At 35.9% G+C, this 14,279-nt stretch overlaps 1 protein-coding gene across 1 annotated transcript in view; it reads left to right on the forward strand.

Moving 5' to 3' along the window:
- Positions 1-14,279, forward strand: part of LOC5571101 (protein FAM117B) — a 37,626-nt gene that overhangs the window by 9,208 nt on the left and 14,139 nt on the right. The gene's annotated exons all lie outside the window — the stretch shown is intronic.

The raw sequence follows: 14,279 nt of genomic DNA on the forward strand, positions 1-14,279 counted from the left end.
AAATAGCCGAGCTGTTTATGGATCGAAAATTGTTCGTACGGAGGTTGATTGTCCTGCTTTGCTTCAACATGTGCAATTGTATGCTCCAGAGCGCGTATTACGGACTAGGCAACCGATCCAGATAGCTTCCAGGAATACTGGTTATGGAGCAAATGATCCGTTAAATTCCATTTGCAATGAATTCCGACAAGCTTATGGTGTATTTGATTTTAACCTGACGACAAATACTTTTAGACAACGCTTAAGCAGAACACGTTTTATAAATTGACTATGTTTACATTTTTTGTGTTAGTATTAGTATTTCATTAAAACCATGATGTCCGATGGAAGTAATCAAATAAATAAATAAATAAATAAATAAATTACGTATTAAAAGATCCTCGGTATCATGATCTGAAATTGTTCTTACGAATACGCTCAACTGCTGATTGTTTGTACCTGTAACAACATCTTGACTTGTTTGCCAGCTGGTGCTCTCTAAATGGTATGGTGTTGAATCCAACAAAGTGCTCCATCATAACGTTTTCCAGGAAAAAGCGATCAATAGCGTTCCCTTATAGTTTGCTCGGGACTAGTCTCGAACGGATCACATCAAGGACCTAGGTGTTTTCCTTGATTCACAGTTATCATTCAAACAACATATTTCGTACACGGTCAGTAAAGCTTCGACAACTCTCGGTTTCATCTTCAGAATCGCCAAGAATTTCTCAGATGTTTACAGCCTGAAATCGCTTTATTGCTCTCTTGTGCGCTCCACGCTGGAATACGGCGCTGCGGTTTGGAGCCCCGCTTACAACAATGGAGCGGAAAGGATCGAATTTGTCCAATGAAGATTTCTTCGATTCGCACTTCGCAAGTTACCGTGGAGAGATCCGTTTCGCCTGCCGAGCTACGAAAGTCGTTGTCAGCTAATAGACTTGGACAGGCGTTGCAGAATTCGCTCTCATTTGAGAATGAAGCACGATCAAAGCAAGCAAAGAAAAACATCCCATCTGTTGCGGTCCACGATCGTCATTGTATCGCAAGGTGTAACAAGTCTGATAAATGGAAGCAGCGAGCGAGAGCCCCAACGAGAGAGCGATGATAAAATCCATTTTTCTCGCTTGTTTACCGTTGGGGATAGGTGTTTTTCTTTACTGGCACGATAAACAATCCACGAACTTCCAATAACAACAGTGTCCCCCAGGCTTGGAGCATGTTTAGAGGGGTTTTATCATGCACTACTATCCCCCCAATCTGATCAAACTTGTAGCAGTGTACGATAAACAGTCTCTCATAATGTGCAGCATGTTATGATAGTTACAGAGAGCGATACGTGAGAGATTCTCTCAATTTTCTCAGGATTCAATCCCTGGACTTGGACCTTCTTCGCTGTAGAAGGGATGTCATAAGAGCTTTGACTATTGCGGATGTGTTGCAGGGATGCATCGAATGTGGAACTATTCTGGAACAAATTAATTTGAACGTCCGACCACGCTCGCTTCGCAACAACATCATGCTAAGACTGCCTCTATTTCGTACAAATTATGGACTTCACGGTGCTCTTAGTGGACTACAGCGAGTTTTCAACAGAGTATCTTCATTGTTTGATTTCAACATTACCCGAGAGACGCTCCGTCGAAGATTTTCATTGTTTTTCGCTGAACGAGATAATTAGTCTAAGTGTTTAGTTTAAGTTTTATTGCCTGACTATTTAATATTTGTTTTTAAATTCATTTTTATTGTTTTTGACGTCACTGTACTTTGTTGTTAATGTTTGCATATACTTATATTTTAAGACATCATTGGGGCTACTACTTGCCTGTTGATGTAGTACAAACAAATAAACAAATAAACATAAACAAGCCGATGTCCAAGAAGGATTACCACCGCTAGCTTTCGCTAAAGGGCCCAACGAAAATTCGAAGGCACGGGTCCAAATAAGAATCAAAAAAGGATTAGGGAGAAGTCCTGTATGCCCGAACAGTTTGAATTTTCCAAAAAACGAATAATGATATTAAGATTTTTGTATTCCAGAATTATACCAAAACACATTTCTGCAGTGTATACAAACTATGACGTTTTCATGTCCAAACGTAAACAAACAGTAGCTGATAAAAGTTTCACTCTGATACAATCTACCCAAAAAATGTGAAACGATAAAATTTCATACAAGTTTAGCCACAAATGTTTCTTTTGATTTAAGCTGAATTGTCTCCGTAGTTTGACTTCAGTGGGCTTTGCATCAATCACGATGCAAAATTTATTAGAAAATGTAGAATTTCTAAGAAAAGTAGCCTTTTTTGTAAACCATTGCAAGTCCTCTATGGCCGGACACATCTTGTCCTCTATGACAGTGACAGTGAAAATGTTATCCTAATAACTGTGAACTAATTTATAATTCGCTTTTTCACAAAAATAGGGTACCGTCAAGCTACCATTCACCGTGCATTTAAGAAAAATTTGCACTTCAAAAAATTATATAACTTTTCCAAATAGGGGAACACGGGGCAGTATGGACACCCTAAGAAATTTACCTATTTTGGCTGTAAAGACATGAATATTATACTGTTTTTTTATGTGCAGTATGCTTCTTAGAGTTCTTAAGCATTTGTTAAACATTGTTGCATAATTTGGAAAAAAATATTTTGTTTCCAAAAAAAGGTTTAAAAAAAGCTTACATTTGGTAGTCACCATCAAGCTAGCGGGGCAAAGTGGACACCCCTATGGGGCAGTATGGACACCTTAACGTTTATAGGAAAATTCTTCCGCGATCATTCCCAGAACCTCGAAAAATGAAGTACATATTCAGGAAACCATACACACTCAACTTTCGTTTCTCAGTTCGGTAATTTATTTTACGGTTCTCGACTGTAAAATGTAAAGTTTACCGACTTATCAGCTTCTTTTATTGAAGTTTACTGTTATTCAGTATACATTTTAAACTTTTACTGAACACAGTAATTGAAATTGCTGTGTATATCGTAAATGTTTGAATTTACTGGAACTCATCAGTAAAAAGAAAAAGTCAGTAAAAATAATTACTGAATTATCGGTTCAGGATATGCTTTTACTGAACAGAGTCCTCAAAACGAAACAAAAACATTATCGAGCGCATGCATAGAAATGTCAAAAACGATTCGGTGACTCTATCACAAATTTCAACGGATTCTATCTTTCGCTTCTCGAAGGAAATCGGTTTTGATGTTATATGCTGTGCTTGGATTACTCATGGTAGGTACATTTATTAATTATTTGGCTCCCAACTATCGGATATTGCAGAAAAGGAGAATCGTTTGGCGATCGAACAAATAATTAGATTTCACTCAATCGATCAAATCGTTGCAAATTTATCTCGTTGGTGGCGAAAAGCAGGAGCAGGTCTTACAGTTACCAATTTTTACATTTTCCTGTAATTCCTTCTCAAATTCCATCGCGATTCAACACATTCCTAGAAATAATCGAGTGAACAAATCTCGTTAAGATTCCGCGATTGTCAGTAATCCTGTTCTGCTACGCAAACAACATTTTTAGTGCCTTTTGTTGAATCCTACCATGAGGAGCTGGCATAGGTATTTGTTGTTGAAAAGCGCTGCCAAGAATGTGCTAGGACGGAAATTCTGGTTGATGAAATGCACAATTAAATAAATCTAATAGGAAAAACGGGAATATTTAAAAATACTGGGTTTCATTTTATAAGCTGAGAAACTCAGCAAATAATTGTAAATAAACAAATTTCACCGAAAAAGACAGCATTGCATGTGCAGCAAAAACTACTGATAAAGTCAGCATTTTTTGACAACGCATGAATCTATAGCTTTACGGAGTTTTCGGTAGCATTATTTTTTTACTGAGTTAACTCTGCTGTTCAAAAACCCAGTAAAATTTTACCGACTTCGGTAATCAAATCTAAGTGTGTAGTGACAGGTCACTTTGTCACTGAAAACATGAATTAAACCAATTTACGACATTTTTCGTAGAGATGCTTTCAATATTGCCTCCAGATTAGTTTTAATCCAGAAAATTTACAATTTTCAACCGATTTATGATTCCACATCATAATCATTGCATTAAATGCTAAATATTTTTGATAATTTTGTGTTTGAAGTTATATTTCTTTCTCTTTAAAGTGTCAGCTCTACTTTGTCACCCGGTGTCCATAATGCCCCAACAGTACAAGAAATTTTCATATAAGTTTTTTTTATGTCTTAAAATAGCAGAAAAAAATCTAATTTATTTTTGAATAAGGTACAGTGGGGGAAGTGTATCAGTGGGGTAAGTGGATCATTCATCAATATTAAGCATAAATACTTGAATATGTTGAATCTTTTCACACCATTGCTTCGTTTTAGGTTATATTCTTACGCCCACACTGATACTATTGCAAAACTGGTACTACACGTACACTAACACAAGCAAACTTATTTGCTGTAAAAATTAATTAATTTGAAAATTGTTCTCCATCAATCAAAAATCCAGTGTATCTCTGTCTAAAATCGAATACTATTAGTTTTTTCGACACATGGTGAACATTCCAGTTCTAATTTAATGAATCACAATGAAAAACATGTGATTTTTATAAATAAATACAGATTTATTGTACATGGTACACTTACCCCTACTTTTTGATGGGGTGGGGTAAGTGGATCAAGTATTATTATTATCTATTTGCAGACAGCTTACGGTAATTTTGATAAGTTTTAATATCCGCAAATCTTGTTTTCCTTTTACTTTATTCATTCCCAGTTTAAATTTGTCAAATTGACCAAAGAAAATTTGAATTAATCCACCTAAAAGTTTTTTTAACCTTTCTGGCATAAAAAAAAATAATAGAACAATAATTTTAAAATTCACACGAAACTTTCCGTGGTTTGTCTAAGCTGCGTTGTATAAGAGCAAAAAATACTAATTTTCCAATTGAAAGCATATAATCGTACCTTATTTGACCATATACAATGTTCTAGACAGATGATACAAATACATTCATAAATAAAATAAAAGGATTTCAGTTTGTTATTAAAAATAAATGTAACTAATATTTATAAACTACGAGTGTTTTCATAAAACATCGTTAGGCATAATCCTACAATACTTCTGTATAATTTCTGTGTATAAAAGGATGAATTTTCTCCAAATTATTCTAGCTACAATGTTTATTTCTGTTCGAATTAGTGTGAACTAATGTATACATTTTTTTCATTATATTTTGAATAAATAAAGATACTATTTAAATTTAAAGTATTAAAATGTAACATCACTAGCACTAATAACAAGAACGAGAGTTATATCGTACGTTCTATACATATTTACGCCACATTTGTTTTGAGTACAGATATTTTTTTATTGGTGATCCACTTACCCCACCATGGTGGGGCAAGTGCATCATTTGGTGCAAATTTTTAAGTCCCTCATACTCAATACATAATAATCAGAAAAATCGAAATAAATGACGATTGGAAGTATATTAGTCCCTCATTTGTTATCCACAGAAAACAGTTTGAATTACATTATTCACGTTACCTGTACATTACAATTAAGTTGACTATTGATTTTTCTGTATCCACTTACCCCACGGTACCTTATAGCATAAATAATTGAAGATTCAATTGAGAGCTACATTATCGGTCAACTTGCAGTCATTTGCCTCTGAAAACTTATTTGGGGAGGTGTGAATGTTATAATTTTCGAACCCAATAAAATTAAGCTCAATTTTTCGGTTTAAAATCCATGTTTTATACATTTATTCTGAATTTTTAGTGGATGATTCACTCTTTCGATAGGCAACTGAAATATTGTTTGCATCTAAAGTGTAAAATTATTCGCATATGCAAAGATACAGGGGGTGTCCATTCTGCCCCGGGTGTTCATACTGCCCCCGGTACCCCTAATTTGAAGCAAACTAAAATACCATTACCTAGCATGCAATTATATAATAATTCAGGAAAAAATCTAAAAGTAGTGATGCATAACAAAAAATTACTCAAAGATTATGATTGAAAATGTCATGTTAAGGTCGCCTCGTACCGTTCTATGTCACCATTTACCGTGCACGCTGGTGCACCATTCACCGTGCGTATAGTTTTCGTCATGATTTAATTTTGTATCTTCAAGAAACGTTGTTGATGGAGCAACTATGTTGCTAGTAATGTGCGAACTAATTTTTAAGAGTATTCAAATCTTCATTTACAATAAAAACCATAAAAAGTTTAAAATTGGCTAAATAATTATTTTTTCATTAAAATCGTTATAAGAGGTTTGACTGTGTTGTCCAAACCATTCCATGTTCACTCAAAAACTAAATATGAAGTAGTTGAATGACCACATAACAGAAAATTTAATATTACCGAATGATTTCATTCATTTAACACTAATGCACGGTAATAGGAACCATATATATTGAAAGGGATCCATTCACCGTGCAATTGGGTTTCGACTGAAAAACAATAAAAAATTCTAATATGCATAAAATGTCATTGCTCATACGATGAAATACATCTTACTAAAAGTATCAACAATGGAAACTAGCTGAAATTTTGAAAAATTTCATACTCTATCGTTAAAATGAAAAATGTGAATTTTTGGCGTTTGTACTAAGAGTGTTGAAAAATCTCATTATCAAACAGAATTCACATGATTTTGACTACATAAACTAGGTTTTTCAAAATGCTTTGTGACAAGAACTACTTCGTTGCATCAGTTTTATCTTATTTTGCTGACAAAAGAATAATTTGTGAAAATTGTATGAATATTCTGTAGGAATTTGAAGATATGATGTACAGTCATCTTTCCATAACTCGATAATGAAGGGACCATCGAGTTAGGGAGATATCGTGTTACAGAATACTAAAACAGTGCAAATATGCGATTCAAGGGATCATCGAGGTAGTCATGAACACCAAATTTTGCTATGGTTCTCCGACTAGATATTGAGATACGGAGGTCGAGTAAGGGAGAGTTGACTGTACCTAAGAGCACACTTCAACCTTCGAGCTGACAAAGAAATTGTGAAGAACTATAAACGCGTTGAATTCCCGAAGACATTTTCATCTGAATACGATCAAACGCTTATGCAACATACAGGGTGTCCGCAAATTATCCGTACAAACTTTGAAGACATGGCTCTATACAATCAAGCATAATAAATTCAATATTCTTGCATGGTTTTAAACATTGGCTTATTTTATTCTTAAGAAGTAAGTTTGACACATTTCTGATTTCAAATAATTGCAAAACAAACCAAAATGTTTTGAGGTGTCTTAAAGGGTGCTGTTTTCCGAGGTTTATTACGGAAGAGAAATGTCCATAGAACACACTGGATTTGAACCGTACAATTTTCTATTTCCAGTCTAACTTGACGCTACTAACCTGTACATTACTTAACATAATAATAGGACATTTGGATTCACCATTTTTAGGTTTTGAGGATAACACATCTCCAGTATGACTAGCGGCCCTCAGGAAAAACGTCTCAGAAAATTTTAAATTTGCCTATCTCTGTAACAAGAAATCATTTCGAAATTTTGTAAAGTTGTATTTTGTGTTAACATATAGATGTATTATAAACGGTACATGGACATTGATGTTTCATTGTTTTCAATGCGAGATCATCGTTCCAATATTTTGCTGTTCGGATAATTTACGGACACCCTGTAGACGGCGACATATGGCGAATCGATCTATGGCGCTGATCGAGGAGGAGTTTATGGGGCTGGCCTAAGATCTCGCTAATACATCATGCAAAAATTGAACCCACAACGCATGTGCCGACATACGTAGCACACCTTGGCCTTTCTGTGGGTTTGGTGTAAACTTTGATGGTGAAAATAATAGTGTCCGATCATAGAGGACATAGTGTCCGGCCATAGAGGACACATTTCAGTGCACACCATTTTTGGTACATAATGTAATCCATCATAAAAATGAATTGTAAAGGTTTATTTTTGTTCTCATGTGAGTTTTTACTTAAAATAATGTGATTTTTTTTGTACTGTACAAAAATTAACTGTAAAACTAATGTACACTTTGAAATATTACCAAAAACCAAAAAGTGTCCGGGCATAGAGGACTTCACCCTAATGTTTCATTGCTTTCGGTAGTTTTGAAAACTTTCAAGAGCAGAATGAATTTGTGTTCGCACTGCACGAAGGTACGATGCGCACTGTGACGGATCCTTAATATACTGCTCATATTCGCATAACAGTCCCATGTCTATTTATGACTGATTTGCGTTTTTTTTTTGCATAGATCAAATTAACATCGCCAGAAGCTTAATAAAAACTGCCTAAAAAATAGCCTTTGTTCCTAACTTTTTTTGTTCACTTGCGTTGTCCCATCTTGAAAATATTCGCATAACAGTCACATCAAAGACGGTATAAAAACATAGTGGTCGGGCTCAGAATGGGTACCACAGGACTGGTAGCAAGTCACTTTTTAGTGGCTTGGTTACTTTTTCCGACCTGATCACTTAAAAAGCACTATTTCCAACAAAAAGTCACTTTAAGTTTTGTTTGATCCGTTGAATCTGTTGCATGCTCCTTTGTGGGCGAACGACGGAATCCGGATCGTGTCTTGTTCGCTTAGCAACCGCACTATCGGTATCGCTCGTCCGCATATATGCTCACATTTTCATTTCAAATTACATATTTCAAGCATAATTCTTCAATTCGATGTATCTGCAAAAATAAACAAATCGAGATTTACTTTGCATGGGCTTGACAAACACATAATCTACATATTGAGTCTACAAAAGTATTCCTAAAACCATAAATTTGAATTCTGCCCTATGTGCAATTTACTCAGTGTTTTTAATTTGGCTACATACACCTTACGTTTGCAAAGCAACTCAAGTGTCAACATTTTTCATGCTAACACATACACCGTACATATGCTATTAATATGAAAAATAACTTATGCCTTCAAAGAGTTACTTATTAGGTCCCCATGTCACATTTAAAGCAAAATAGAAACAGAATTGCTTTATTCTTAGAAGACCTATCAAAGTACATTGTCAATCTTCAAAATTGGCAACACTGCTGTAATAAAATCGATTTTCTTTTCCACATATTATTTTCATAACATGTTATTCTGAGAAATTTGGAGCAAACCGATTACAATTAGCTGTAGATCGATAAATATGCGTACATGATTTTAAAATTAAGATACTTTTTAGTAATACTACCATAAACAGTAATCACTAAAGTTACCTAATGTCAGAGAATGGTGGAATATAATTGATTTTAGCTTTACCTTTAGTAGAATAGTAAAGGATACAAACATACATTTTTTTTCATAAAAATTAGGATTTTTGTTTTGCGAAAAATAATGTTAAACTTTGACGAACAGCTTTTCTTAGAAGTTTTTGGAAAAACTATTTAGCTCTTCAACCAAGAGCATTTTCTAAGATCTTATATATCTTATATTTCCATAGTATTGTAGAATAATAGTTGAACGATACACAGAAAACCGTTTTCGATTTTATCAATTAATAAAAAAGATATAGCATAAACAAAGTGTCCACTTTATAAAATTAACAGTCCTTATGTGTCATAATCATGATTTTGTGATTCTGATTTATAGCCGTGAGGGTCTTAATTTTTTATCATTGAAAGGTACAAACAAATGGATAATAGGAAGTTTTTTTTCGATTTTTTTTCTTATAATTATACCATTTTTGTGTTCCAATGAAAACTGGTTTGAAAAAAAAAACCGGGTTTTTATTCTTTGTGTTTGGGTGAAAGTGGAAGTGATGCATAGTTGTAGAAAAGAGTCATTTTGTTTGTTTCCGGGATATTTAAATATCTAGGTATGTACGGACAACTCAGCATTTGTCAAACTTTTCTTTTTTTTTCAGTTTACTAATCAGTAAACTGATATGAATGATAGAAGACGAATAGTGAGTTTAGGCAACTATATGCTTAATGGTAACGAGTGAACACCAAAGTGTAATCCGGAACTATGTGGCCATGGTGTTATAATTAAATAAAACAAGTTTAATGAGATCATTTTTTTTTAATTTTTCTGGAAATTTCACTAAATATCGTTAAAAAAAGATATCCTTAACAAAGAGAGCAGCTCTCAATGAATAATTGCGACTTTTCATAAATAGCAGTACCTGTGAGTAGTGACTGCGACCGTAAATTGTAGTCGTCCGTAATTTACAAATTTTACGTGCGAAGCCCTGGTCGTATTGAGCTGGAAGCCAGCAGAATTGCAGGATACATGGATGATGAAAACGGTCCACAAATACCACCACGCTGGGCCATGCAGAAGCCACCCCATAAAAATCTATGTAGCTACTGTGCTTCCCGTTTCTGTATATCGTGCACATTTTATAGCAGTTATTCGGGAGGAAATGTTTTCGTTTGCAAAAATGCCGGGGCTGGAAATGTAAATGGTCTGTATTATTGAATGTCTGAAATTTCCCTTCAAATTACTGTTTTGTTGCAAATTTCGAACATGACTCATGTCCCAAACAACCAGCAAAAAGTAGTATTTTTTTTTAATAAATCATTCAAATTGTTGCACAGAATGATCAATTTTATTACTTTTCAATTTTAATTTATGCGTTTGCGGCTAACCATCAGCCCGAGTGAAAATTTTACAACTACCTACTAAAAAAATTAACATTACATATACTTTGCAATCAATATTGAGTTACATTTTTTTGCGAGAATTTTGCACATCATCTATCACTCTTATCAGTCGTATGAGCTTCCCGAGAAAGCTATTGTTGTGTATAATGCATTTTTGAAGAAATTGCTGTAGAGTAGAGATATGGTCCGTTTTCGATCAGTCTTACACGGCTGGCTTGATAACTTCCCACGAACACCTTCATTTATTTCCTCCGGTAGCTGTTTTTTCCCAGATTATGCCTATCAGTCGACAAATGGCCAGCTTCTCAGGGCTAGATGAGTTGGTTGGTTTCCATCGTCCGCAGTGTTGACATAGACATTCCTTCTGTTGTCTTGATTCTCATTGCTTACGCTCTTAGTACAATTCAGGTGTTCATCGAAGTGCGTATTCCACCTTTTGGACTACCTCACGTTCATCCGTCAAGTTATTCCTCTTCTTAGTAATAATGGTACGCCATGATGGGGAGGGAACCCACAGAACATCTTTAGTGATACCTGCGAAATTTTATACGAAGTCTTCTATTATCTCGCTCACATAAAATTTAAATATTCAAGCATAGTTTCAATGAATCTTATATCACTGAAAACAGCTGTACTTGTTAGACTCCTTCTGCAAAAGATACTAGCTAGCCAGCTGTGCTTTGTCTCTTAAGAATAGCTTCGTCTCTTGAAACGAAAAAAAAAACACAAAAGACCACAATTTTCGTGATGTCTGCAAATTCACTTTTATATCTTCATTGCTTAGGAATAAGATTGAATCATGATGATAACATTTCCATTAGTTTTTCTATCACAGTTTTTGATCTTATTTATATACTTTATACTTATATATTTAGTTTTTGATCTTATTTATCTATGACGGTGGTCTAATGGCTACCGCTTCTGCTTCATATGCAGCAGGTCATGGGTTCAATCCCAGGCCCGTCTCTTTCCTCGTACTTTGTACTTGTATCTTTCTTTTGCTTCTATCTTCCACTCTCTATCTAGCACACTCACGCCCTACTGGTTCATAGAACCAGAGTCAGACAAGAAACCGTTTTCCTACGCCTGACACATAGGCAGTCTGCTAACCAAAGAGCAAATCTATCTGCCATGCTTTTCCCCTTAACCCATACACCCACGAATGAACTGGCGTGAACGCAGTGGTATATACGGTTTACGTGGGAACCAGTTTAATGCATCATCAATTCATCCTCCTTTCCCTCATTGGTCTGCATTCTGACGTGGCAGGCGCCATTGTTGCCTAAAAATAGAAGATCACCAGCACTTATACACTGAGGGTATCTGTTAGTCCCAAACAGTCATTCGGTTGGTTCCTTGTGTAAGTGCAGCTGATCTGGCGATACTGGAGTAGCAACCACGGGCTGCCAGTCAAGCTCAAGATCAAGCTCACAGTTTTTTATCTGTTCTAAGTGAACCAAGGTTTTTACATGTGTATATCGAAAAACCTTGGTTCATCAACACATATAAATGAGTTAAAATAACTTTAGTGAGAGGTAGAAAGCAATGAAAATGACTGAGCATAGTACTTATACTTATTTGGCTTTACATCAATTATCTTGATAAAGCCTCGCCAACAATATTTCGCCAATTCACTCGGTTCATGGCCGCTTCTCTCCATCCTCGACTGTGACCCACGCTCTCCAGGTCCTGGTGCACCTGGTCAATCCACCTAGCTGGCTGCGCCCCACGCCTTCTTGTTCCGACCGGATTTGTAGCGAACACCATCTTTACAGGGTTGATGTCCGGCATTCTTGCAACATGCCCTGCCCAGCGTATCCTTCCAGCTTTAGCTACCTTCACGATACTGGGTTCGCCGTAGAGTTGAGCGAGCTCGTGATTCATCCTTCGCCGCCACACGCCGTTCTCCTGCACGCCGCCGAAGTTCGTCCTTAGCACTCGGCGTTCGAAAACCCCAAGAGCTTGCAAGTTCTCCTCGAGCATAGTCCACGTCTCATGCCCATAAATGACTACCGGTCTTATGAGCGTTTTGTACATCGTGCATATGGTGCGAGGGTGAATCTTTCTTAACCGCAGTTTCTTCTGGAGCCCATCGTAGGCACGACTTTCGCTGATGATGCGCCTTCGTATTTCCCGACTAACATTGTTGTCAGCCGTCAACAAGGATCCGAGGTAGACGAACTCGTCAGCCACCTCGAAGGTACTTTGTTTTCGACGCATTCACCATTAGCCCGACTCTTGTTGCTTCACGTTTTACGCGGGTGAACAAATCTACCACCGTTTCAAATTTTCTCCCAATAATATCCATGTCGTCCGCGAAGCAAACAAATTGTCCGGATCTCGTGAAAAGGATTGTACAACCCAAGATTCAACACGAACTTGCGATTCATGACAGTCCAGAAATTATTACAGGTGGCCACCGATCCGGAAAAAACGGGAAAAGCGGGAAAAAGACGGGAAAACCCGGAATTTGAAATGATCACTGGGAAAATCATTTTGAACGAACATCTTCAAGCTCTAAATCTACAAACCATCAAAAATTAGTGTTGTGGTTGATGATATTGCCATTAAAGCATCTGTATTCGTAAACAAATAACATTCAAACATTAATAATTTAATTTCTTGTAGAAATATTCTACTTTGCTGCACTAGATTGTGTGAATTTCATAACCAAAAATCTGGTATTAGGATTCAGTGAATTTGAGTTTTATCAACTTAGCCTTTCTGCAAAAACTTTTCTTCAAGTTCGATAGAAACTCAGATTTCTCTAAAATATTCAAAATAGTCATAGGCAATAAATTATAGTTGTATATCTATAAATTCATGGTGTTATTGAAATATTTACCTATATCTCATGATTAATATGTATATTACAATACGAATGGATTATTGACTCCAAAAAAGTGTGCTAAGAGTCAAGCAATTCAAAAGTTTTGAGTTTTTCAGCCAAACTTATACAAAAAAAGGTAAAAAAAAGAAGCCGTGGGCCGTACGTTGGACAGCCATGATCTAATCTTGTGTTTATGACCAGCACGAAAACAGTCAATAGCTCTTTAGAATTCCATAAATTTGAAAATTTTCTGGACTTCGGTGGACATAAGACCTTGTCAACGTTTGTTCTACCCATGGTTTTAAATGTGGACGCGCCTCTGGCCTGAACAATTGAAATTACATAGAAACTCAAAGGATAGGGCTATGGAAAGCTAATCCATTCCTAATGTGCATAATTCGAGTTTGTTGCTAAGACCGAGTATACCTGTACATCTCTTGCAATAGAATGTATATTGGGTTAGTGGGATAAGGAAAGGATCTACCAAAAGTGACTGCTTATCGATGATATATTAATGTCTAACCGGATATTGACTATTATCGGAACCGGTTTCAATTTTGTGCATCAATAGGAAGTTGAAAAATTTAGTCGACAATTATCCTCGTGTTACACTCTATATCACGTTTTTCAACACCAATGGTTTTTGGACAAGAAACTTGATTTTCAATCGTATCCCCAATACACAACATATTATTTAACGAATAATTCTTGCTTCAACCCTTGCTTCAACCTGGTGGCGCAGATGCAATTCAATTTATATATATTACCGGAGTCTGTGCCGTGTACATACTTACCGAAATTCTACCCGCCGTAGCGTTGTTTATCAATGAACGTAGTTTTGTCCAGTCTTACTATTTGCAGTTGTATGTGTCGATGCA

The sequence above is a fragment of the Aedes aegypti genome, chromosome 3 (assembly GCF_002204515.2).
Source record: "Aedes aegypti strain LVP_AGWG chromosome 3, AaegL5.0 Primary Assembly, whole genome shotgun sequence".
In the NCBI taxonomy this organism is placed as follows: Eukaryota; Metazoa; Arthropoda; class Insecta; order Diptera; family Culicidae; genus Aedes; species Aedes aegypti.